Consider the following 5,676-nt stretch of genomic DNA (forward strand, 5'->3'; position numbering starts at 1 on the left):
GGGATCGTTGATGGTGAGCTGTTGATTGCCATTGTCATCAACAGCAGGTCGGCAACCTCTTGACCTAGAAACGGGTGCCTTTCAAACGTAGTGGGTGAAAGTCATGTCACCCCCAACAAAGGCCAGACCGGATTAGTTAGAGCACTGAGCTGTCACTGAGTGTTGATTAGTTAGAGCACAAAGCTTTCATTGGGCGTTGATTGAAGCCAACGACGTTGTTGGCTCTCAGTGGTGGTAGTTCCAACAACTCTCAGATACGGGTTGTCTATTGGAAGAAGAAAAATGGAGAGCATGGAAGAATATCTATGTTCGTCCACATCAAATCAATCAACGGATGAAGCTACCTCCACCGTATTTTGGGTACGGTTTTTGTACACTCATCAAGCAACCGTTGGTTGGTGTTAGGCGGTGTACCATGTATATATAGTGCATAGTGCAGTGGTGCACAACTGCACGTGTACTACTCCTAAGATTCTTCATAATGTCAGTAGTGTTTGTTATAAATGTTATATAATTTATCTTGGTGATGTTGGTAGAGGTGACGAGAAATGCTAGTTGGTGTTAGGCAGCTACCCACCCAGCTGGTTATGGTTACACAAATACGTGCTCATAATTTAATGACCACCAATTCTATTTTGCTGCCATACACGGCCAGGTCAGTCCACTAAAAAAACAAGTTAGCTAGTACTCTAAATAAAACAAGTTAGCTGAAAACGACATGATTAGCAAAGTTGTTACATTTTCTATTGGTTGCACATATGGAGAGAGCATTGGAGCACGTGGGGCATGTCGGTCACTATTCCTTTCTTCCTTCCACCGGTCACTCCAGGTGCTCTTGTAAAGCCTAGCAGCAGCAAGCACAGCCACACACGCGTACCGTCACTGTGTGGCAGGCCCCTCACATTTTAGCCGTTGGATACATGGCCCGGTGTAACGGACGGCCAGGATGCGTCCTTGTGGACGAACTCGTGGTTCGCATGTCAGCCACCTCAACGCCGCTGTGAAGCCAGTGCGGACCTGTCTCGGGCCCGCACGTCATGGAGCACCCACTGTCAGGCGACGCTCAGAGCAACTCCAGTAACCCACCTTCCCGTAGAAATAGTTTACACGAAGTTTGTATATAATTTAGACGAAGCTGGTGAGGTTTTTTCTTAGTTCGCGTAAAACATCTTTCTCTAAAATTTGTTTTTCCTGTTCCACATTAAACAAGTCTATGGCCCGCAAGACAGTGTTACGAGCAATGTTGCCCGTCACCATTGCTGGGTGACACGTGGCGACGGTGTGTTGTGGTACGGCAGCGTGAAGGCGTGACAGAGCGTGGGGAGGCGTGACGGCAAGTGGTGCACTACTAGGGAAAAGCCTATACACAGAATCTTACCAGTGGCGCGTCTCAAAATACGACGCTACTGCTATTTAGCAGCAGCGCGTGATAGCAAAACGCGCTGTTGAAAGGAAAATAGCAGTAGCGCGTCCACCGCAAAACGCGTTACTGCTCTAATTGCCATGACCTCGCCCCCCCCTCCCCCCCCCGCTAGTTATAGCAGTAGCGCCCTATAATGAACCGCGCTACTGCTATGGAAGTTAGCAGCAGCGCGCTTCGAAGAAAACCGCTACTGCTAAGATCAGCCCACAAGTTTAGTCCCACCTCGCTCCGTGAACAGGGTGTTTACCACCTTATATATGTTATTTTTGAAACTATCACAACCAGTTGGTCTTCACTGAACTCTATGTGTAAAATTTGTGGCCGCAATATGAGTCCTCTCCGGTTCCTACCGGAGAGAACTCATATTGACAATTCAGATTGTACACAAAAAGATCATTGATGGCCAATGTATTTTTGCATCGACGTATTTTTGTATAGTTACACTTAGCAGTAGCGGTTTGTATGCAAAGCGCTACTGCTATTCAGATTAGCTGTAGCGCGTTTTGGCAAACGCGCTACAACTATCCCTACCTTATCCCCACGCGCACGACCGACCCTCTCTCTCACTCACACTCTCACTCTCGCCCGCGTGCCGATAACCGTCGTCGTGCGTCGCCGCCGCCGCCGCCTTCGTCCGTCCGCCGCCGAGGTACTCCCCTCCTTCCGTCCCTCCTCCTTCCTCCTCGCACATCCTCCCTCCGCCTGCGGCCGCCCCTCCCTCCTCCGCCGCCGCCCTCTTCCCTCCGCCTGCGGCCGCCCCTCCTCCCTCCGCCGCCGGCAGCCCTCCTTCGACCGTCCTCGACCTCACCGCCGCCACCCGAGCCCACCCAGCACCGCCGCCTCCCGATCCCGATCCCGCCCTCGCCGCCCCTAGCTACCTCTCCGTCGCCCCCACCCCTGCCACTAGTTAGTACTAGATTTAGTAGTAGTAGATGTTAATTTAGGGTTCATAGCTAGTACTAGATGTTGCTTAGTTAGTACTAGATTTTTAGTAGCAGTAGATGTTAATTACTAGTAGTGATGGTACTAGTTAACTAGGGCAGTATGATTAATAGTAGTTGTAGTTGAACTACTTTAGTTGTAGTTGAACTAGTTTAGTAAGTAAACTAATAAACTAGTTGAACTAGTTGAATTAATAGAACTAATATATTTTTAGTAAGATAATTAATATAACTAGTTGAACTACTTTATTTTTAGAAAGAACTAGTTTTTTTTTCTATTTATAGTAAGTTTATATTTAGTAAGAACTAGTTGAATTAATAAAACTAGTTGAACATGTCATATTTGTTGTTATTTTTTAGTTTAAGCAATTATTCGGGATGTATTAGTGATAACTTATACGGTTTCAGGTGACCACCGTCGTCCCCGTCACCGACCCCCTCCAACATCCCCGCCGTCGTCCCAGTCACCGACCCCCTCCGACATCGAGGTGAGACCAGCCAAATATCCTTGTATATCTTGTGTTGTTGCTCAAATAGGATATGTGGTTGCCCAAGTGGCTGTTCATGTTCAGTTTACATCTCCGAGTGGCCTATGTTTTGCCGGAGTGTTGATTAATTTCCGTTCCGGCAAATTTCAGGCGCTCGATATGTCCTTTTTTAGCAAAGGTCATGCCGGATTTTTTCGTGAATTCTGGCATGACTTGTGCTAGAATATGTACATGTTTAATCTTTGAATTATGAACGTAGGAAATGTCATACTCGGATGACAACAGTCTCCCGGGAGAGTGCAGCTGGTGCCACGACGATCGAGGTATGTGCGACAGGTTCGTTGAGCTGGACGAAGATCGACGCTTCAGCATTAAGCTCGAGGAGACCTTCGATGTTGAAACGGTACGCAACAACGACAAGTGTTTTTTTCGTAATTAAGCATGACTTCAACTATTTCAACGTCTATTTCGACTTGTTGTTATTTTCATATTTTACTATTAACGACTCAGTTCTAAACATACTGCCAGGTAAATCTAGGGAGCTCATCTGTGCATATCGGATTTCTAAAACCGGTGAACACATGTTCATCAAAGAATGGAAGAAATGTATGGACATTCGCAAGGAGGTTCTTGGAAGTAACATTCAGCGAAAGGCAAGAATTGGGGACAGGCAAATCTCCATTCTCCATAATGGAGAGTCAGGGGCTATCTTGTTTTTTGCTATTTTACCTTAAAAAATGTAGTAGGTCTTAATCGAATGTAGTAGGTCCTATGAGGTACAATATGTTTATTATGTGGTAATGTGTTAGAGTTGATAATGATGAGTACTTGTGATTACGACTAGTGACCAATTTGCTATGTGATGTCATTGATGAAAACGATGATCTTGAGGAGGTGTTATATGACAATGATGTATTATGATGATAAGTTGTTAATGATATGATGATGATGATGATATTATTATATCATTGGGTGAAAGAACCGTGGATTAGTTTCAAGTGGATGGACATCGACTTGAAACTAGTCCACGGTTCTTTCATCCCGTGATATAATAACTCATTATGATGTAAAAACAATCTCTAAATTCCTGTTGTATGAAAACTTGCGTAAAAGTGTATGAATACAACATGAAATAAAAAAGAAATAAAATACTAAATAATAGTAGTAGCGCGGGAAAGGAGAAGCGCTACTACTAATTACCAGTAGCGCGGTTCTGAAGAAGCGCTACTACTAAGTCAATTTAGCAGTAGCGTGGATCTAGGCGCGCTATTGCTAAGGTTTAGCTGTAGCGCCTTATCAGTAGCGCTCCTTCCCGCGCTACTGATAGGCCTAAAACACGCGTTGTTGCTAGACTTTTCCCTAGTAGTGGTGGCGTGACGGCGACGCGTTACGGGCGGAGGTAGACGGCGGGGCGGCGTGGTCAGGCGTGGCAGGAGGTGTGGTGGCGCGGGCCTATATTGACGCTGGCGCAGTAGCATGGTCAGGTGGGCGGTGCGGTCCTGCAGCGCTGCGAGCCGGCATCGGCAACTCGACGGCGACCCGGAGTTCCGACAACGTGGCCGCGGGGATTGCGCGAGGGTTCCTTCCGTGTTCTATCAGACTGTCTCCTATCTGCCAAATTATATGAAAAGAACTATCTTCCTGTAAACATGAGAGGAATTGAGGAGTATTATAGAGTATCTCATAGAAACGGGGGCTTACCGAAGATGTTGAAAGTCTGCTTTTGTCTCAACTTTTGAATTCTAACTGATACAGGAGCTACTGGAGTTGCCGTGACAGTTAAACTGGCCATGCGTATGCCTGTAGCGCCGCATCGCTGATGGATTCTCCTTCATTTGCAAGGCAGAGTTTGCGTATCAGGACATTCTGTTGCTTCGTCGCATTCCCTCCATGGCCAAGTGCCTTGGCCAACCTGACGCTCCTTCTCGGGTTTGATGTTGGTGGCCTTTTCTGCCGCTGCGCCGCTTGATGCCATTATCCTCATGGTTTGGGAGCATGGCCAGAACCGGGGTGATGGCTTTTCGAATCTCCTCACAGAGAGCCTCCACCGGACTGCGCTAGGCCATGCATGGGGTGCATGGCGATTCCCCAATTGTGACTGGGCACGTGTCATCACCCGAGCCACCCGACAGACTGACCAGGAACAAATCCTGTCGCGGGGCCACCGAGTCCACCTGTTGCCCAATTGCTGGCCGCCCAACTAGGTCCTCCTCGATGCTGGTGTTGTCCCATGAGCCATCCATCCACTCCTTGTTGCCATCTGGTGATTTGAACGAGGTGGGACCATCCTGGCTTGGCGCCAGCATGTGCGCGTTGGCCGCTTTATCACCGGCATGCACCAGGGAGGGCATTGATCCCGTGGATAGTTGTAGCTGCATCGATCCCACGACCACCTTGGGCGCCTCCTGAGTGGGCAGGGGCCACCTCCGCGGACCCACAGAGGCAGGGGAAACATGCTGTCTCTCCCCAAGACAGGCCTGCGAATCCCGACGCACGAAGCGCAGCTTTCCACCTGAGTCTCCAATTGGCTAGCGCGGACGGGGCTGTGTATCTGACCAGTCAAACGGCCGTTTTGGCTGCTAGCCAACGTCACAACTCCACTTTGCATGGTAAAAGCAGCACCTTTGTCATCCTGATCCCTGGAAAAGTGGCCTGCAGCCGTCGACCCACCTTGCACCAGCTGGCTCTGTCCGGGAGCCTGCCTTGCCGACGGTGGCGGCGCCGAAGCTACCGACGAGCCCGCCGAGCCCAATCTGCTGCCCCAGGAAAATCCGGCGGTGGGCACCCATTGCCACCATCACCGCCCGCCCGATCCGGCGAATCG

This window comes from Triticum aestivum, chromosome 1B (assembly GCF_018294505.1).
Source record: "Triticum aestivum cultivar Chinese Spring chromosome 1B, IWGSC CS RefSeq v2.1, whole genome shotgun sequence".
Classification (NCBI taxonomy): Eukaryota; Viridiplantae; Streptophyta; class Magnoliopsida; order Poales; family Poaceae; genus Triticum; species Triticum aestivum.